This window comes from Triticum aestivum, chromosome 3A, assembly GCF_018294505.1.
Source record: "Triticum aestivum cultivar Chinese Spring chromosome 3A, IWGSC CS RefSeq v2.1, whole genome shotgun sequence".
Taxonomy (NCBI): Eukaryota; Viridiplantae; Streptophyta; class Magnoliopsida; order Poales; family Poaceae; genus Triticum; species Triticum aestivum.
In genome coordinates this window covers 590,049,912-590,072,467 of record NC_057800.1, presented here as the reverse complement: position 1 = coordinate 590,072,467, position 22,556 = coordinate 590,049,912, and the positions used below count along the sequence as shown (strand labels likewise).

Sequence of the window (22,556 nt, the reverse complement as noted above, 5' to 3'; positions counted from 1 at the left end):
GGGAACTGCTCCCTGAGGTCGTCTTCTCGCTCCCAAGTTGCTTCCTTCTCAGTGTGATTGCTCCACTGCACCTTGCAAAGTTTGATCACCTTTCTCCTAGTTGTACGCATCTGCTCATCAAGAATCTTGATAGGATACTCTTCATATGTCAGGTCATCTTTGACTTCTATGTTGTCAAGTGAAGTCTTCTGCACCTCTTCCTCGGGTTTCTTAAAACACTTCTTCAACTGTGTCACATGGAAAACATTGTGCACATTTGACAACTTCTCTGGGAGTGCCAACTGATAGGCTACCTCTCCACGTCGAGCGGTAATCCCAAACGGACCAATGTAGCGGGGCGCTAGCTTACCCTTGATTCCAAATCGACGCATTCCACGTAGTGGAGATACCTTCAGGTACACATCATCTCCTATCTTGAATGATATGTCATGACGACGTTTATCCGAATAAGCCTTCTGTCTAGACTGGGCTGCCTTCAACCTTTCTTGAATCATTTTCACTTGCTTGTCCGCCTCTTCCAACGTGTCAGGTCCAAACACTTGGTTTTCACCTACTTCATGCCAGTTAAGAGGTGTACGACACTTTTGTCCATATAAAGCCTCAAAAGGAGCCATCTTTATACTTGCTTGATAACTGTTGTTATAAGAAAACTCAGCATAAGGAAGACTCTTATCCCAACTACGCTAATAAGTCAAAGCACAAGCTCGAAGCATGTCTTCAAGAATTTGGTTTACCCATTCCGTTTGTCCATCAGTCTGTGGGTGATATGTTGTACTGAAATCTAATTGAGTTCCCAGAATTTCATGTATTTTCTTCCAAAACCGCGAGGTAAACTGAGTACCTCGATCTGACACTATCCTCTTAGGAACTCCATGTGCACAAATGATTCTTGCCATATACAATTCTGCGAGCTTCTCTCCACCATAGGTAGTCTTTACTGGAATGAAATGAGCTGACTTGGTCAATCTGTCCACTATGACCCAAATAGAATCAAATCCAGAAGATGTCCTTGGAAGGCCTGTGATAAAGTCCATTCCAATTTCTTCCCATTTCCACACTGGAACCTTAAGTGGTTGTAGTAGTCCCGCGGGCTTCTGATGCTCCGCCTTGACCCTTCGACATACGTCACACTGTGAAACATACTCAGCGATTTCTCGCTTCATACTCGACCACCAAAAACTACCCCGAAGATCATTATACATCTTTGTACTTCCAGGGTGTATTGAGTATGCTGACTCATGAGCTTCCTTCATGATCGTGTCCTTGATATCCTTTTGGTCTGGCACCAACAAACGGTCTCGAAACCATATGCTTTCCACTCTCATCCTCTCTATAGTCGGGTGCTTCACCCAATTTGATTTTCTCTCGAATCTCTTCAATGCCCTTGTCATCTTTTTGCGCTTCTCGCACTTGATCTTGGAGAGTAAACTTGACCTCTAACATTTCACCATTTTCAGCAAGGCTCACATACAGATTCATCTTTCGAATTTCCTCATAAAGTTCTGGCGCTTCCTTCTGAATCATCACATTGTTGACATAAACCTTCCTGCTCAGTGCATCAGCTACGACATTGGCTTTACCAGGATGGTAGTTAATGTTCAGATTATAGTCCTTGATCAAATCTAGCCACCTTCTCTGTCTAAGATTCAAATCCGGTTGTGTGAAAATGTATTTCAAACTCTTATGATCCGAGTATATCTCACACCTATTTCCGATAAGGTAGTGCCTCCAAGTTTTCAAGGCATGCACTACGGCGGCTAATTCTAAATCATGTGTGGGATAGTTAACCTCATGAGGGCGTAGCTGTCTCGATGAATAAGCTACAACCTTTCCTTGTTGCATAAGCACACATCCCAAACCCTGTTGAGAAGCATCGCAATAAACCTCAAAATCTTGCTGAATATCTGGCAATACCAATACTGGACCAGTTGTCAACCTCCTCTTGAGTTCTTGGAAACTCGCTTCACAAGCTTCTGACCACTCAAATTTTTTATCCTTCTTTAACAACTGAGTCATAGGTCTAGCTATTCGGGAAAAATCTTCAATGAACCGACGGTAATACCCGGCTAGTCCAAGGAAACTGCGTATTTCTGACACATTCTTGGGTTGCTTCCAACTGAGTACTGATTCCACTTTTGCTGGATCCATGGCAACTCCTTCGGCTGAGATGACATGTCCTAGAAAGTCCACTTGTTTTAACCAGAATTCACACTTACTAAACTTGGCATAGAGTTGATGAGCCCTTAGCCTCTCCAAAACCACTCGAAGGTGTTTCTCGTGCTCTTCTTCACTCCGGGAATAGATCAAAACATCGTCAATGAACACTACAACAAACTTATCCAAGCAATCCATGAATACACTGTTCATGAGATACATGAAGTAAGCTGGTGCATTTGTGAGTCCAAAAGACATTACAAAAACTCATAGAGACCATATCAAGTAACAAAGGCGGTCTTTGGAACATCTTGCGGGCGAATCTTTAACTGGTGGTATCCTGATCGGAGATCTATTTTGGAAAACACACGTGCTCCCTTCAACTGTTCGAACAAGTCATTAATCCTTGATGGGGGATACTTATTCTTAATAGTTGCTGCATTCAACGCTCGGTAATCCACACACATGCGCATGCTACCATCTTTCTTTTTCACAAACAGTACAGGTGCGCCCCATGGTGATGTGCTCGGCCTAATGTAACCCTTCTCTTCTAACTCCTGAATTTGCTTCTTCAACTCGGCTAATTCATTCGCTGTCATCTTATAAGGTCTCTTCGCAATAGGAGCGGTGCCCGGTATCAACTCAATGACAAACTCAATCTCACGGTCTGGTGGCAATCCAGGCAATTCATTCGAAAAGACATCTGGATATTCCTTCACCACTGGAACATCCTCCAAAGTTAACTCCTTCACTTTGTTCAGCATGCAATCAATCTCGGGTTGAGGTGCAATCCTAGCTTGGTATTCCACAGTGGCCCCTTCAGTGCTTGTTAATGTAACAGAGGTCCTAGCACAATCTACAAATGCCTTATGTTTCCTTAACCAATCCATACCCAAAATCACATCCGAACCTGTGGAGTCTAACATGATAAGATTTGCTAGAAACTCCACTCCTTCTATGACTATGGCCACTTTAGGACACTTTAGTCCAGTCCTTAAAATACCCCCAGGTGATTTTATCATCCAAACCCGACTCATACACTTGGTTGGAAATAAATGTTTTTCAGCAAAGCTTTTTGAAATGAACGAATGGGAAGCTCCAGAATCAAATAGCACTGAACCATAATTTGAGTTGATCGAAAACATACCAAGAACAACATCTGGTGCTTCATGAGCCTGCTCGATGGTGACATTGTTGATCCTGCCATGTCCTGATGCATGAGGTGCACCCCTGGGTGTATTGAGAATGCCTCGGCCACGTCCTGATGCGGGTGTCTTGGCTGCAGAACCCAAGTTAAACTTCACTGGAGTGGGACCGGTGTTCTTATTGGGACATGAAACAGCAAAGTGACCCTCTTGCCCACAACTGAAGCATGCCTTTCCAGCTGTATTAGCATGATTACCTCCCACTTCAGCTCGTGGATTCTTATATGCATTTGGCTGATAGGTGTTGTTGGGCCTTGATGGCTTGACATACTGTGCACGATAGCCAGGTTGATGACCAATATTCTGTCAGGAGCTACCTGCCCCATGGTGATTCTATGGTGCTCTACGCTTGCGGTGCTCCTCTAACTCCCTCCTTGAGTTCTCCTGGAGTATAGCCTTGTTGACAAGTGCTTGAAAGGTAAGGAAATCATGAGATACCAGCATGTCCTTCAACCCAGGGTTCAGCCCCTTTAAAAACTTGGCAGTCTTGTCAGCTTCAGTTGGAATATCTACCCTTCCATAACATGCCAGCTGCGTGAAACGGCTCAGATATTCAGACACTGTCATCTTTCCTTGAGTAAGAGCTCGAAACTCATCCCTCTTCAGCTCTATGATGCCCGCAGGAATATGTGCGGTGCGGAAAGCTTCTGCAAACTCATTCCAAGTGATAGTTTGGGCATCCTCATGAGCTTCACAATAATTCTCCCAACAATCTACAACCACACCCTTGAGCTGGTGTGCTGCAAACTTGACACAATTTGCCACAGTGCAATTGGCTAAGTTGAGTGTCTTCCTGATGTCCTTCAACCAATCATCGGCATCAAGTGGGTCTGCTGATCCGTCAAAAGTTGGCGGTTTTGCCCTCATGAACTCAGCAAATCCCGACTGTGGTGGTTGACCCTGATTCTGGTTCGTAACATTGGCTGCAAGCTGCTGAAGTATCTGTGTTTGCATCAACATCATCTGTGCCATATTGGGTGGCGGCGGCGGTGGTGGCACATCATCTCCTCCAGAGTCAGAGTCGGTATCATGGACATGTCCCTCCTCAAAGTTTTCTTCAAAGACATGTCCCTCAAAACCTGGTCCACGACCACGTCCACGTCCACGACCGCGACCACGTCCGCGTGCTCCATGGCCACGACCTCCGCGATTAGCATCCATCCTGTTGGCCTCCCAGTGTTAAAATAGAAGAGAGGGAAATATCTAGCCCATAAACCCAATATGATAACAAATGAACAAATAAAACCAGCAACTGAACTCCAGATAAAACTCCAATTAAAACACTCAAGCATGAAAGTACTGGATAACATAGTAGCTATACCACATATATCGGTATAGTCTACCATGGACATAGCAAACATGAAAATAACTAACGTTCACTCACATCATCAAAGATTTCGCTCATGGTTCCTATAGTTCATCTACTCGCTGAGATCTCCATCGTACTGGTGGGTAGGTGATGATGCAAAGCGAAGCCCGGATGGTGGTGATGCGGTCCCCTCTGGCGTAGCAGGAACTCTCTCCTCAGGCTTAGTCTCCTCCTCAATGTCGTCGACCTGCTACTCGCGAGTTGGTGGTGCTGGAGGTGTAGGCGGTGCTGAAGGTGCAATGGCGCGATGTGTCAGGCGACGCTTCTTCGCTAGAGCGCTCTTCTTTGTCCGCGTTATCTTGATGCGTGGATGAAGCCTCTGGCGTGGAGGAGGTGTAGGGTCCTATGGTGGGCATTTCATGTTGGTCACCATTCTCCATGGCAAGCATAGCGTTCGTCGCGATGATACCCTGCTCTGCAACTGCCTCGGCGGCCTCCCGTGCTTCATGGGCAATGGCTAAGGAAGTGTTCGCCTCCACCAATCTCTCCTCAAGTATCTCCACACGCTCCAGGTAAAACTCTTAAGCGCTGACGGTTCTCCTCCAGAGTATTCGTAGTCATAGCAAGGTTTTGCTCAAGTCCAAGGGTAAGTGAAGCCATACGAATGATCATGGGATCATCCTCCTCCATGTACCCCAAGTTCTGCTGAATCGGTCCGTCCCCAATGCGGAAAGTGAAGTACCAGAACAGGGTGTGCCTTAGCTCGTCCTGATGAAGTCCGGCTATCCGATGCATCGCTTGATGAACCACTCCAATGACAGCATCAAAGAAGTCTTCTCCATCATATGTGTATCGGTAACTGTTGGTCCGTTCCTCCATCCTCGGATACACCACCAAGTTGACCTTGAAACGTTCCTCACCCCCGAGCATGTGGTAGGAGTGTACGGAAACCTCTGGATCCTTGTTGAAGCCTAAGCATGTGAGCATGTCCCGAAACTGAACACCAAGGTTGCCAAACTGCTCAATCCGGCGTGAGGATGATATCACCATCTACATATTTGAATAAGAAGAGAATCAGTACACAATTTAATAAGAGAAAATAGAAGCGAAATACTAGAAAATTTATAAAATAATATTTTATAAAATAATTTCTAAGGCTTTCCATTTCTAACTAAGGCCACGTTCCTAGGTCGATGTCGTCTCTGATACCACTTCTGTGAGAACCCGAAAATTATTTCCAGACCCTCCTGTGTATATTTGTCAATCCAGGATCAACTTGACAACACAGCGAAATGGTATCATTGCAGAACATTAAAAGTTTAACAACTCTCGCCACAAGGCATACATAGTGAAATGTCTCATGACATTTTATTACAACTAGAAACATAGCGGAATATATAAATACATAGCGACTCCGTCTCCGCCACAGGCAGTCGATGTAGTCAATGTGTCCTCACTCCTCGGGATCATCATAATAGTCATAGTCGACGCCCTCGTCTTCACAGATCTCTGCTGTTCAACAAAAGTATTGCCATGAGTACATTACGTACTCAACATGCCTCCCACGGGAAAGGACCTAATAGCTACATATGGCTTCAAAGGAAGGCTGTATGGCTCAATTTGCATAAAGCTAATTTTGTTTAACAAATAAAGTAGTTGGATGGAAGCAGTTTTAGATGAAAACATGTTTTATCTCCAAAACAACTTTCATCAAGTGAGGATCCTCGATCAACTCACATACTTCATAGGTTTCAAGATTAGGGGCAAAGAGGGAATAAGCAAGACAGGTCCAGTACGTCAAGAAAGATTCATGTGTTGTCCATGACCGTGGACACGGCTATTCGAATAGTTTTACACTCTGCAGAGGCTGTACACTTTACCCACACGACACAATCCCGACTTGTTGCCACCAGTGGCCGTTGGCGTAGTTCACCATTTGGTATACCGGCGGGGAGATTGTGATGAGGTCTTTCATTAGACCGCACTTACTCTGCCAAGCCCACTAGGTTTCAACAAGGAAGTAACCGCAGTTCACAGTCCGGGCCCCCCTTTTGTGCCGAGGATACTCCTTGCAAGGCAGCTATCCCATCTGCGGTACAGCGATGACGACAATAAGAGTGAACTAACTAATTAACCAAGCCAGTGCCCATATAGCATGTGGTTGTACTGTTATCACAATATTCAAATCCAAGACTTATTAGGCCTCATACGGCACGGACGACTGATTGCCCCCTTCAACTCGTGAAGGGTGACCAATCGCTCCTTCAATCCTTGATTCAGCTGTCGCCCACGCCAGTATTCAGATGGTAAGTTTCACCCAGAGTAGAAGAGAATAGAGAAGGTCAACAAGGGCCAACAGGCCTAGCTCAGCGTTAAGTTTCAACTGTCAATGACTTAGAGGTCATTCAACAAGGCACCTATAGGGTGATAAGCATGGCTAAGAATTTCTACTCTACGGGAACCTTATACTTCTACTCGGGTGTCAAGTAAATAGGCGACAAGCGAATCAAGGTAATGTATCAATTGACATGCTAGCTATGAGAATTAAAATAGCATGCACATAGCAACAATAAAACTCAATGCAATTTTGCAAACCATTGGATAAGTGTTGGGGAACGTTGCAGAAAACAAAAAAATTCCTATGTTTTCACCAAGATCCATCTATGAGTTCATCTAGCAACGAGTGATCGGATGCATCTACATACCTTTGTAGATCGCAAGCGGAAGCGTTCATAGAACGGGGATGAGGGCATCGTACTCGTCTTGATCCAAATCACCGGAGATCCTAGCGCCGAACGGACGGCACCTCCGCGTTCAACACACGCACGGTCAGCGTGACGTCTCCTCCTTCTTGATCCAGCAAGGTGGAAGGAGAGGTTGATGAAGATCCAGCAGCACGACGGCGTGGTGGTGGATGCAAGAGTCACCGCAGCAGGGCTTCGCCGTTCTACTGCGAGAGGGAGAGGTGTAGCAGGGGAGAGGGAGGCGCCAAGACTTCAGGGTGCGGTTGCCCTCCCTCCCCCCCTTTATAAAGGCCCCCTAGGGGGGTGCGCTGGCCCTAGGAGATGGGATCTCCTAGGGGGGCGGCGGCCAAGGGGGAGGAGTGCCCCCCAAGGCAAGTGGAGGCGCCCCCTCCCCTAGGGTTCCCAACCCTAGGCGCATGGGGGGCCAAGGGGGGGCGCACCAGCCCACTATGGGCTGGTTCCCTCCCCACTTCAGCCCATGGGGCCCTCCGGGATGGGTGGCCCCACTCGGTGGACCCCCGGGACCCTTCCGGTGGTCCCGGTACAATACCGTTGACCCCCGAAACTCTCCCGATGGTCGAAACTGCACTTCCTATATATAATTCTTCACCTCCGGACCATCCGGAACTCCTCGTGACGTCCGGGATCTCATCCTAGACTCCGAACAACTTTCGGATTACTGCATACTCATATCCATATAACCCTAGCATCACCGAACCTTAAGTGTGTAGACCCTACGGGTTCGGGAGACATGTAGACATGACCGAAACGGCTCTCTAGTCAATAACCAACAGCGGGATCTGGATACCCATGTTGGCTCCCACATGCTCCTTGATGATCTCATCGGATGAACCACGATGTCGAGGATTCAAGCAACCCCGTATATAATTCCCTTTGTCAATCGGTATGTTACTTGCCCGAGATTCGATCATCGGTATCCCAATACCTCGTTCAATCTCGTTACCGGCAAGTCACTTTACTCATACCGTAATGCATGATCCCGTGACGAGACACTTGGTCACTTTGAGCTCATTATGATGATGCATTACAGAGTGGGCCCAGAGATACCCCTCCGTCATACGGAGTGACAAATCCCAGTCTTGATCTGTGTCAACCCAACAGACACTTTCGGAGATACCCATAGTATACCTTTATAGTCACCCAGTTACGTTGTGACGTTTGGTACACCCAAAGCACTCCTATGGTATCCGGGAGTTACATGATCTCACGGTCTAAGGAAAAGATACTTGACATTGGAAAAACTCTAGCAAACAAACTATACGATCTTGTGCTATGTTTAGGATTGGGTCTTGTCCATCACATCATTCTCCTAATGATGTGATCCTGATATCAATAAAATCCAATGTCCATAGTCAGGAAACTATGACTATCTGTTGATCAACGAGCTAGTCAACTAGAGGCTTACTAGGGACATGTTTGGTGTCTATGTATTCACACATGTATTACGATTTCCGGATAACACAATTATAGCATGAATAAAAGACAATTATCATGAACAAGGAAATATAATAATAATCCTTTTATTATTGCCTCTAGGGCATATTTCCAACAGTCTCCCACTTGCACTAGAGTCAATAATCTAGTTACATTGTGATGAATCGAACACCCATGGAATTCTGGTGTTGATCATGTTTTGCTCTAGGCAGAGGTTTAGTCAACGGATCTGCTACATTCAGGTCCGTATGTACTTAACAAATATCTATGTCTCCATCATGAACATTTTCACGAATGGAGTTGAAGCGACGCTTGATGTGCCTGGTCTTCTTGTGAAACCTGGGCTCCTTGGCAAGTGCAATAGCTCCAGTGTTGTCACAGAAGAGTTTGATTGGCCCCGACGCATTGGGTATGACTCCTAGGTCGGTGATGAACTCCTTCACCCAAATTGCTTCATGCGCTGCCTCCGAGGCTGCCATGTACTCCGCTTCACATGTAGATCCCGCCACGACGCTCTGCTTGCAACTGCACCAGCTTACTGCCCCACCATTCAAAATATACACGTATCCGGTTTGTGACTTAGAGTCATCCAGATCTGTGTCGAAGCTAGTGTCGACGTAACCCTTTACGACGAGCTCTTCGTCACCTCCATAAACGAGAAACATTTCCTTAGTCCTTTTCAGGTACTTCAGGATATTCTTGACCGCTGTCCAGTGTTCCTTGCCGGGATTACTTTGGTACCTACCTACCAAACTTACGGCAAGGTTTACATCAGGTCTGGTACACAGCATGGCATACATAATAGACCCTATGGCTGAGGCATAGGGGATGACACTCATCTCTTCTATATCTTCTGCCGTGGTTGGACATTGAGCTGAGCTCAATTTCACACCTTGCAACACAGGCAAGAACCCCTTCTTAGACTGATCCATATTGAACTTCTTCAATATCTTATCAAGGTATGTGCTTTGTGAAAGACCTATGAGGCGTCTTGATCTATCTCTATAGATCTTGATGCCTAATATATAAGCAGCTTCTCCAAGGTCCTTCATTGAAAAACTCTTATTCAAGTAGGCCTTAATGCTGTCCAAAAGCTCTATATCATTTCCCATCAAAAGTATGTCATCTACATATAATATGAGAAATGCTACAGAGCTCCCACTCACTTTCTTGTAAACGCAGGCTTTTCCATAAGTCTGCATAAACCCAAACGCTTTGATCATCTAATCAAAGCGAATGTTCCAACTCCGAGATGCTCGCACCAGCCCATAAATCGAGCGTTGGAGCTTGCACACCTTGTCAGCATTCTTAGGATCGACAAAACCTTCCGGCTGCATCATATACAATTCTTCCTTAAGGAAACCATTAAGGAATGCCGTTTTGACGTCCATTTGCCATATCTCATAATCATAGAATGCGACAATTGCTAACATGATTCGGACGGACTTTAGCTTCGTTACAGGTGAGAAAGTCTCATCGTAGTCAACCCCTTGAACTTGTCGATAACCCTTAGCGACAAGGCGAGCTTTATAGATGGTCACATTACCATCCGCATCTGTCTTCTTCTTAAAAATCCATTTATTTTCTATGGCTCGCCGATCATCGGGAAAGTCAGTCAAAGTCCATACTTCGTTTTCATACATGGATCCTATCTCAGATTTCATGGCTTCCAGCCATTTGTCAGAATCCGGGCCCGCCATCGCTTCTTCATAGTTTGAAGGTTCACCGTTGTCTAACAACATGATTTCCAGGACAGGGTTGCCGTACCACTCTGGTGCGGAACGTGTCCTTGTGGACCTACGAAGTTTAGTAGCAACTTGATCTGAAGTTTCATGATCATCATCATTAACTTCCTCTCTAGTCGGTGCAGGCACCTCAGGAACATTTTCTTGAGGTGCGCCACTTTCCAGTTCAAGTGGTAATACTTCATCAAGTTCTACTTTCCTCCCACTTACTTCTCTAGAAAGGATCCATTCTTGGAAACAAAGATCTTGCCTTCGGATCTGAGGTGGAAAGTATACCCAATAGTTTCTTTAGGTTATCCTATGAAGACGCATTTTTCTGACTTGGGTTCGAGCTTTTCAGGTTGAAGTTTCTTGACATAAGCATCGTATCCCCAAACTTTTAGAAACGACAGCTTAGGTTTCTTCACAAACCATAATTCATACGGTGTCGTCTCAATGGATTTCGACGGAGCTCTATTTAAAGTGAATGCGGCAGTCTCTAAAGCATAGCCCCAAAATGATAGCGGTAAATCGGTAAGAGACATCATAGATCGCACCATATCTAATAGAGTGCGATTACGACGTTCGGACACACCATTACGCTGAGGTGTTCCAGGCGGCGTGAGTTGTGAAACTTTTCCACATTTTCTTAAGTGTGTGCCAAATTCGTGACTCAAGTATTCTCCCCCACGATCTGATCGCAAGAACTTGATTTTCCTGGCATGTTGATTCTCAACCTCACTCTGAAATTCCTTGAACTTTTCAAAGGTCTCAGACTTGTGTTTCATTAAATAGACATACCCATATCTACTCAAGTCATCAGTGAGGGTGAGAACATAACGATAGCCACCGCGAGCCTCAACACTCATTGGACCGCACACATCAGTATGTATGATTTCCAATAAGTTGGTTGCTCGCTCCATTGTTCCTGAGAACGGAGTCTTGGTCATTTTACCCATGAGGCATGGTTCGCACGTGTCAAATGATTCGTAATCAAGAGACTCTAAAAGTCCATATGCATGGAGCTTCTTCATGCGTTTGACACCTATGTGACCAAGGCGGCAGTGCCACAAGTATGTGGGACTATCATTATCAACCTTACATCTTTTGGTATTCACACTATGAATATGTGTAGCATTACGCTCGAGATTCATTAAGAATAAACCATTCACCATCGGAGCATGACCATAAAACATATCTCTCATATAAATAGAACAACCATTATTCTCGGATTTAAATGAGTAGCCATCTCGAATTAAACGAGATCCTGATACAATGTTCATGCTCAAAGCTAGCACTAAATAACAATTATTGAGGTTTAAAACTAATCCCATAGGTAAATGTAGAGGTAGCGTGCCGACGGTGATCAAATCGACCTTGGAACCATTCTCGACACACATCGTCACCTCGTCCTTCGCCAGTCTCCGCTTATTCTGCAGCTCCTGCTTTGAGTTACAAATGTGAGCAACCGCACCGGTATCAAATACCCAGGAGCTACTACGAGTACTGGTAAGGTACACATCAATTACATGTATATCACATATACCTTTCGTGATGCCGGCCTTCTTGTCCGCTAAGTATTTGGGGCAGTTCCGCTTCCAGTGACCACTTCCCTTGCAATAAAAGCACTCAGTCTCGGGCTTGGGTCCATTCTTTGGCTTCTTCCCGGCAGCTTGCTTACCGGGCGCGGCAACTCCCTTGCCGTCCTTCTTGAAGTTCTTCTTACCCTTGCCTTTCTTGAACTTAGTGGTTTTATTCACCATCAACACTTGATGTTCCTTTTTGACTTCTACCTCTGCTGATTTCAGCATTGCAAATACTTCAGGAATGGTCTTTTCCATCCCCTGCATATTGAAGTTCATCACAAAGCTCTTGTAGCTCGGTGGAAGCGACTAAAGGATTCTGTCAATGACCGCGTCATCCGGGAGATTAACTCCTAGCTGAGTCAAGCGGTTATGTAACCCAGACATAGTGAGTATGTGCTCACTGACAGAACTGTTTTCCTCCATCTTACAGCTGAAGAACTTGTCGGAGACTTCATATCTCTCGACCCGGGCATGAGCTTGAAAAACCATTTTCGGCTCTTCGAACATCTCATATGCTCCGTGTCTCTCAAAACGCTTTTGGCACCCCAGCTCTAAGCTGTAAAGCATGCCGCACTGAATGAGGGAGTAATCATCGGTACGTGTCTACCAAGCGTTCATAACGTCTTGTTCTGCAGGGAGAGCAGGTGGTTCACCTAGCGGTGCTTGTAGGACATAATCTTTCTTGGCAGCTATGAGGATGATCCTCAGGTTCCGGACCCAGTCCGTATAGTTGTTGCCATCGTCTTTCAGCTTGGTTTTCTCTAGGAACGCGTTGAAGTTGAGGACAACGTTGGCCATTTGATCTACAATACATGTTGTAAAGATTTTAGACTAAGTTCATGATAATTAAGTTCATCTAATCAAATTATTCAATGAACTCCCACTCAGATAGACATCCCTCCAGTCATCTAAGTATAACATGATCCGAGTTAACTAGGCCGTGTCCGGTCATCACGTGAGACGGACTAGTCAACATCGGTGAACATCTTCATGTTGATCGTATCTTCTATACGACTCATGCTCGACCTTTCGGTCTTCTGTGTTCCGAGGCCATGTATGTACATGCTAGGCTCGTCAAGTCAACCTAAGTGTTTGCATGTTTAAATCTATCTTACACCCGTTGTATGTGAACGTTGGAATCTATCACACCCGATCATCACGTGGTGCTTCGAAACAACGAACTGTCGCAATGGTGCACAGTTAGGGGGAACACTTTCTTGAAATTATTATGAGGGATCATCTTATTTACTACCGTCGTTCTAAGTAAACAAGATGCAAAAATATGATAAACATCACATGCAATCAAATAATAGTGACATGATATGGCCAGTATCATATAGCTTCCTTTGATCTCCATCTTGGGGCTCCATGATCATCTTGTCACCGGCATGACACCATGATCTCCATCATCGTGTCTCCATGAAGTTGTTCGCCAACTATTACTTCTACTACTATGGCTAACACGTTTAGCAATAAAGTAAAGTAATTTACATGGCGTTTCTCAATGACACGCAGGACATACAAAAAATAAAGACAACTCCTATGGCTCCTACCGGTTGTCATACTCATCGACATGCAAGTCATGATTCCTATTACAAGAACATGATCTCATACATCACATATATATCATTCATCATTCATCACAACTTTGGCCATATCACATCACAAAACACTTGCTGCAAAAACAAGTTAGACGTCCTCTAATTGTTGTTGCAAGTTTTACGTGGCTGCAAGAGGGTTTTAGCAAGAACGTTTTCTTACCTACGTTAAAGCCACAACGTGATTTGTCAACTTCTATTTACCCTTCATAAGGACCCTTTTCGTCAAATCCGCTCCAACTAAAGTGGGAGAGACAGACACCCGCCAGCCACCTTATGCAACTAATGCATGTTAGTCAGTGGAACCGGTCTCACGTAAGCGTACGTGTAAGGTTGGTCCGGGCCGCTTCATCCCACAATACCGCTGAAGCAAAATAAGACTAGTAGCGGCAAGAAAGTTGACAACATCCACGCCCACAACAAATTGTGTTCTACTTGTGCAAAGAGAACTACGCATAGACCTAGCTCATGATGCCACTGTTGGGGAACGTTGCAGAAAACAAAAAAATTCCTACGTTTTCACCAAGATCCATATATGAGTTCATCTAGCAAAGAGTGATCGGATGCATCTACCTACCTTTGTAGATCGCGAGCGGAAGCGTTCAAAGAACGGGGATGAGGGAGTCGTACTCGTCGTGATCCAAATCACCGGAGATCCTAGCGCCGAACGGACGGCACCTTCGCGTTCAACACACGTACGGTCAGCGTGACGTCTCCTCCTTCTTGATCCATCAAGGGGGAAGGAGAGGTTGATGAAAATCCAGCAGCACGACGGCGTGGTGGTGGATGCAGGAGTCACCGCAGCAGGGTTTCGTCGTTCTACTGCGAGAGGGAGAGGTGTAGCAGGGGAGGGGGAGGCGCCAAGACTTCAGGGTGCGGCTGCCCTCCCTCCCCCCCCCTTTATATAGGCCCCCTATGGGGGTGCGCCGGCCCTAGGAGATGGGATCTCCTAGGGGGGCGGCGGCCAAGGGAGAGGAGTGCCCCCCAAGGCAAGTGGAGGCGCCCCCTCCCCTAGGGTTCCCAAACCTAGGCGCATGGGGGGCCCAAGGGGGGCGTGCACCAGCCCACTATGGGCTGGTTCCCTCCCCACTTCAGCCCATGGGGCCCTCTGGGATGGGTGGCCCCACTCGGTGGACCCCCGGGACCCTTCCGGTGGTCCCGGTACAATACCGTTGACCCCCGAAACTCTCCCGATGGCCGAAACTGCACTTCCTATATATAATTCTTCACCTACGGACCATTCCGGAACTCCTCGTGACGTCCGGGATCTCATCCGGGACTCCGAACAACTTTCGGATTACTGCATACTCATATCCATACAACCCTAGCGTCACCGAACCTTAAGTGTGTAGACCCTACGGGTTCGCGAGACATGTAGACATGACCGAAACGGCTCTCCGGTCAATAACCAACAGCGGGATCTGGATACCCATGTTGGCTCCCACATGCTCCTTGATGATCTCATCGGATGAACCACGATGTCGAGGATTCAAGCAACCCCGTATACAATTCCATTTGTCAATCGGTATGTTACTCGCCCGAGATTCAATCGTCGGTATCCCAATACCTCGTTCAATCTCGTTACCGGCAAGTCACTTTACTCGTACCATAATGCATGATCCCATGACCAGACACTTGGTCACTTTGAGCTCATTATGATGATGCATTACCGAGTGGGCCCAAAGATACCTCTCCGTCATACGGAGTGACAAATCCCAGTCTTAATCCGTGTCAACCCAACAGACACTTTCAGAGATACCCGTAGTATACCTTTATAGTCACCCAGTTACGTTGTGGCGTTTGGTACACCCAAAGCACTCCTACGGTATCCGGGAGTTACACGATCTCATGGTCTAAGGAAAAGATACTTGACATTGGAAAAACTCTAGCAAACGAACTATACGATCTTGTGCTATGTTTAGGATTGGGTCTTGTCCATCACATCATTCTCCTAATGATGTGATTCCATTATCAATGACATCCAATGTCCATAGTCAGGAAACCATGACTATCTGTTGATCAACGAGCTAGTCAACTACAGGCTTACTAGGGACATGTTTGGTGTCTATGTATTCACACATGTATTACGATTTCCGGATAACACAATTATAGCATGAATAAAAGACAATTATCATGAACAAGGAAATATAATAATAATCCTTTTATTATTGCCTCTACGGCATATTTCCAACAATAAGTATGATCAAAGAAGGAGGCATGCCTTCGTTGTCGAGTCCCCTGTTTCCTTCTACCTCGTAGTCCTCCTCTCCCGTATCGTCGTCTCCTACTCGTAGTAATGGCGAAGCACAATAAATAACATGCAATAAAATCCAAATAACATCCAAATGAAATAACAATATAGGAAGGATTGGTAGAAAGATGTGGATGGATATGGAGATTTCGAAGGAGGTATGTCGATTGATGATGAGTGGAGGGATTGAATGGATTGGTTGGGTATAGGCTTATCCGGACTAAGTAAAACTCGGCCATCATGTCTATCATTCTAAATAGCATTACGCTAACTGAACTTTAATAGTGCCCAGTACAAATACTTTGGCTAACTATAAAGAAAAGACAAAATAATAACTGACATGACATAAACACAAAACAATAACTATCCTATGCATTTGAACGACACGACTCAACATAGCATGGCAATACAAATTTACCCACAAATCAATATTTAGATAAAATCTACTATTTATAATGGTTAAAACATCAACTATAGAATTTAACAACAAGCATCTTAAAAGTCAACCAAGCTACTTCCTAAACAGACTAGTTAAGTTACAAAACATCAAACAATAGCACTACCTAAAGAAATGCTAGAACATAATAGACACAAATCATGTAGCACTAATTAAAATAATCTAGATATATATGAAGTAAATGGATCAACAATAATCTAGTCATAGCATGTTCAACTCTTGTAACAAAAAGCATGCACATGATATGACTCACAACACCACCTAGACTCCATCAAAATAATTTAAACAATAATTCTACAATCATTCCGAAACTAAACTGGAACATAAATATTGCTACACATGACAATATTATCTAGAAAGTACGCATGCATATATTATGTCTATGAACAAATAAAAATTATCGCACTTCGCTAACATGCATCAAATATAATAATTGTAAAACTAGTTCTAGAAATTCTATGACCAATTCTAATATATCCTAGAATCACTCAACAATAATTAGGACAAACCCTAAGCATGCTACGGACATGAAAATAAGACACAAACAATTTTGCATGATTACTTACATAAAATATCATACGCACTTGATAAAAAATAACACAATCAAACATCTACTCAAACAAAACAATTAACTCGCTCCTAGCATCATCGAAATGGCTTATGGTTTAGCATTGGTTTTGGGTCACCGAGTAGTCGTTGGAGATGGAACCGGTGGTGTTGAGCGAGCGAGCGCCAGTGCGCGTCGTCGTCGTCGTCCGAACTCCGGTGATGAAAAGACGATGGTGGGTGACACTCTTGGTGATGGTGGAACACCGGGACGCGGACGGACACGACAAACGGTCATCTGTTGACGACAACGTCGGCCCAAAAAGGTAGCAGCGGCGCGGCGTCGTTGTGCACGCGGCCAACAACAACAAACGGATGGGAAGAGATGTCTAGGAGGTAGGCTTGGCTAAAGGGATTCTGTTGGTGGGAGGAATTGGACCAGGATGCTCACCTTAGGCGACGGTAGTCGAAGAATAGTAGAGATGGGGCTGTATTGCGCGGTGGATTACGAGTGATTGGAAAGGAATTGGAAGATGGGATGATGGGGCTTTTATAGAGGTGCTCCTGGCGCACGTCGTGACGCGAAGGGTCTACCGAATGGTAGCCGGAGGAGGGAGATCAGGAGGTGAATGCCATTGTTGGGCCAATAACTTCGTCAGTTACTTGCATGAGATTAAGCGCATCATGAGTGGAGCCATTAGAATAAACGGACTCATCGTTGAGTGGGGAGTAATTCTTGTGTTGATGACGAATGGAAACGGTGAAGGGATTAATGGGATTTGAAGGGAAAAGAAGAGGCAGCCATGGAGGTTTCTTCTCTGTAACATGTACGTGCACGCGTGCGGGAGGAAGGAGAAGAGCCGAGCCATCCGCTAGCTCACTCGGCTGGGCCGCTGGCCTGCTGGTTGGGCCTTGGGCCAAGTTTCTTTGGTGGCTGGACACTTAAAAAAATAAAGATAAGAGATGGCCCAGTGCATACGTGAATGTGTGTGACCAATTTTGGTGCATACGTGCAATATGCCAACAATGGCTAGGCTAGGATGCACGTATTGGTTCAAGGACCAATAAAGAAAGAGAAATGAAAGGATAGAGAAGAAAAGAAAATCTATATAATATAATATTGATTTCTTTTACTAGGATTGCTACAAGAGGAACCGAAACAAACACAACTAAAAGTCTTCAAGAATCCAAGAAATCAAAGTAAGAAAATAGGCAAGAAGAACTTAAATGAAATATTACAAACAAATAAATCGACTCAGGATATTACGGAAAATATTTTCCACCTGACATGTGCTAAATTAATTCCAAACAACTTGGTATTAATTTGAGCAATCTCCAAAATATATAATTAAAGATTATGTTGCAACATCCCTTGGCTTAGAGAGAAAAAAATTGAACTGTTGAAAAAAATCAGGATGTTATAGGTACCTCCGTGCTCGTCCGAATACGTGGTGCCTACGTACGTGATCGGGAAACAGCCCTTCGTTAATGTGGAGGAATCCCGAAGATTCCGGTGGGTCATTGAGTGGTTGAACAGTCTCGCGCTTTATCATGACAGTCAGTTTTCGGCTTTCTCTACTGAGGTGCTCATCCGGATGAACCAGGGCATAATCGCAGTAGTTCTCCTGGTGCCACCTTAGCCAATAGAGCGGAACGTAAGGTAGCAAAACACGGGAGCTGGGCAAACCCAACATTTGACCAAAGACATGATTCGGAGCTGATGCATATAAGGCCAAACTCGCGACGCCGAACACTCCCTAAGGTATTCGGTCTTTATAACATATGCCGGGCTGAACAATGCCCTTGATAATGAACCCCGAGTGTCCATGTACGTGCAATATTCTGACGTGGCCAAATGCCAATAACGTCGGCATCCTTCTCGGTTGTACTAAGAATCCGGAGGATGTGAACAATAAGAGACACTAAAAAAGGTTTACGCAGGGTCTTAATCTAAAAAGAAACCTTTGCACGGGTCCCTGCTGCATGTTTGCGCCTGTGTCTCCGTTGTGCCGTATCCTGGACGGGTGCAGCATGATTGTCATCTGTAAAAGAGAGGAACTTAGTTGAAAGTTGTCGTGCAAAATATTGGTTATTCTAAATAAATCATTTAAAATTCAAGATAAGTAAAGTTGAGCTGAACTAGCGCTGTTTACACGTGGGAAGCCCCTGGTACCATCTATAAGGGTATAACTATCAAACCAATCTCAAGTATATCTAATGATGCGTCGGACTCGTCTAACCGTGTCCGTGGTCTTAATGACCGGTGATTTGTTCTGGTTGGTGAGGCCGTCTACTGTTCGGCTGTTAAAGCAGCCACACGTTCTTCTGCGTGTAAGGAACGCTCAATGTTTCCGCTAATGGTGATGATGCCACATGGGCCGGGCATATTGAGCTTGAGGGAAGCGTAATGCGGTACTGCATTAAAACGAGCGAAAGCCTCTCTTCCGAGTAGTGCTTGATAGCCACTTCGGAATGGAGCGATGTCGAAGGTTAACTTTTCGCTTCGGAAGTTGTCGGGAGAACCGAATACAACCTCTAGTAATAGAGAGCCCGTGCAGCGGGCCTCTGGGCCTGGTATTACTCCCTTGAAGGTAGTATTATTGTGGCTAATTTTTGTCGGGTCTATCCCCATTCTCCGGACTGTGTCCTGATATATCAGATTTAGACTACTGCCGCCGTCCATAAGGACTCGTGTGATATGGTATCCATTTATTATTGGGTCCAGCACCAAGGCAGCCGATCCGTCATGCCGGATGCTTGTTAGGTGATCCCTGCGATCAGAAGTGATCGGGCAGGCCAACCAGGGTTTGAACTTGGGGGTGACGGGCTCTACGGCTCGGGTGTCTCGGAGTGCATGTTTGCTTCTCCTCTTCGTCACGTGGATCATGTTTACCGTTTTGACCTCTGGTGGGAATTTTTTATATCCCCCGGTGCTTTGCTGGGGAGGCCCATCCTCGTCTTCGCTTGGTGTATCCCGCCCCTTGTGTTCGGCGTTTAGCTTACTGGCCTACTTGAAGACCCAGCATTCTCTGTGGGTGTGATTTGCATGTTTACCGGGGGTGCCGTGAATCTGACATAGTTTGTCTAGAATCTTATTTAGGCCGGACAGTCCATCTCTGCTGCCTTTAGAAGGCTTTTTCTGTTGACCTGGTCGAGGGCCCCTGAATCCGGCGTTTACCGTTGTATTGTCTGGGCTGTGTTCTATATTTCGACGCTTGCTTTTACGGCGTCGTGGTTTTCCGTTGCCATCCCTAACTTCGGATGTGCTTGGGTCGCTGGTGCTACTGTGGGCCAACCAGCTATCTTCGCCCGCGCAAAAGCAGGTCATGAGGCTTGTCAGGGCTGCCATTGTCCTTGGCTTTTCTTTGCCGAGGTGTCTGGCGAGCCATTCATCTCGGACACTGTGCTTGAAAGCTGCTAAGGCTTCAACGTTCGGACAGTCGACAATTTGGTTCTTCTTAGTGAGAGACATGTTCCAAAGCATTCCGGCTAACTCTCCGGGCTGTTGAATTATTTGGCTTAAATCGTCTGCATCCGGAGGTCAGACATAGGTCCCTTGAAAATTAGCCCGAAAAGCATCCTCGAGCTCCTCCCAACTTCCAATGGAGATCGTCTCCGCGAGCCATATGGATATGGAGGATAAAGTCCTCAATCCAGACCCCAGGGTCTATGGTCCCATTGTATGCCTCTATGTTCACTGGTTTGAATACTTCTGGAAATTCGTGGTCCAGCACCTCATCGGTGAAACATAGGGGGTGTGCGGCACCCCTGTATTTAGATTTATCAAGGCTTTCGGACGGTTGTGGTATTCGGTTTTGATATTGTGTCGTCTTCCTAGATCCATAGATGGATCTGGTCATACTGGATTTTTGGCGCAAGTCCTCACGTAGGCCGTGTGTTGACTTATGTGCGGCCCTGTTAGCCGCTCTATCGCGGCCACGGGGTGGTTGATCCGACCAGTTGGCCATTTTGTTTTTTGGCTGTGTGGGCTCTACGGCCTCGTCGTCGAATTTGGGCAATAGCTTGCGCTTTGGATAGCTCTTTGCGTGGTAATTTCCACCATGCATTTCTTCGTTGTCGAGCACTTTGTTCCATCTGCTGTTGAGCGTATTTTGTACGGCCTTGAGCCTTTGCTTCTGTTTCTTTAGACTCCTCGTTGTGGCAATAAACCTTCTGCGGAGGTTCTCTTGTTCCAAGAGCTTTTCCGGGATGATGTGCACATCTTCGTCCGGACTATTTTCCTCCTCGGAAGGAGTTTTATCAGCTTTATCCTCGGCGTCACCGTGTTCGGACATCGGATCCGTACTATGTTCACCATTCGCGGCTTCATTTTGCTTTGCCGCTGGGTCAGTGTGGTCGTCGTTTCCTCTGGAGTCGACCGGGGTGTTATTTTCTCCTTCGTTGTTATCGCTGTTTTTGCCGAGGCGAGACTTAGAGCGGCGCCTACATCGACGCTTTGTTTTCTTCTCGATGGAGCTGTTCTTCGCTGCTTCTTTCCGTTCCTCGTCATTGTTTTCTTTTGGTGTATCAACCATGTATATGTCATGTGATGAAGTGGCAGTCCAGCGCCCTGTGGGCGGTGGTTCCTGTTCGTCTCCTTCATCGTCGTCCATACCATCGATGTCTTCAGAGTCGAAGTCGAGCATGTCGGTTAAATCGTCGATAGTGGCTACTAATTTGGTTGTGGGTGGGTAGCAAGTTTCTTCATCATCCGCATCCCATTCTAGCCGGACATAATTCGGCCAAGGTTCCCCTGACAAGGAGAGGGACCTTAATGAATTTAGCATGTCGCCGAAAGGCGAGTGCTGGAAGATATCCGCGGAGGTAAACTCCATGATCGGCGCCCGATCAGATTCGATAGACGCGGACGTGGGCGGCTTAGAGTCCGTGGCCGGAGACAAATCTAGTGGTTCGGTGTCACGGCTATTGTGAGGGGTGAAGTCAGTATCCGGCTCTATCGCCGCTGAGAGTACGGCCTCCATGGCGGGGTCTATCCGCCCGTCCTTGGATGGCGCAATTTGCTCCAGATTGAAGGCCGGAGTAGTTGCCGGTGCGATCTCCCGAACACTGTCTGACAGCAGAGCTATATCATGCTCGTCGTGATCATGTGGCGCACCTGGCATGGGCTCGAATCCGTTGAAGATCAAGTCTCCACGGATGTCGGCAGTGTAATTCAAGTTCCCGAACCTGACCTGGTGGCCAGGGGCGTAGCTCTCAATCTGCTCCAGATGGCTAAGCGAGTTAGCCCGCAGAGCAAAGCCGCCGAATACGAAGATCTGTCCAGGGAGGAAAACCTCACCCTGGACCGCATCGTTAGCGATGATCGAAGGAGCCACCAGGCCTTATGATGATGACACAGTGGAACTCTCAATGAAAGCACCAATGTCGGTGTCAAAACCGGCGGATCTCGGGTAGAGGGTCCCGAACTGTGTGTCTAAGGCGGATGGTAACAGGAGGTGGGGGACACAATGTTTACCCAGGTTCAGGCCCTCTCGATGGAGGTAATACCCTACTTCCTGCTTGATTG

At 46.1% G+C, this 22,556-nt stretch overlaps 1 pseudogene; it reads right to left on the bottom strand.

Annotated features, from left to right (window-relative positions):
- Window positions 1-4,318: 4,318 nt before the first annotated feature.
- The window catches only part of LOC123057015 (putative pentatricopeptide repeat-containing protein At3g11460, mitochondrial), a 49,406-nt pseudogene continuing 31,168 nt past the window's right edge, over window positions 4,319-22,556 (bottom strand).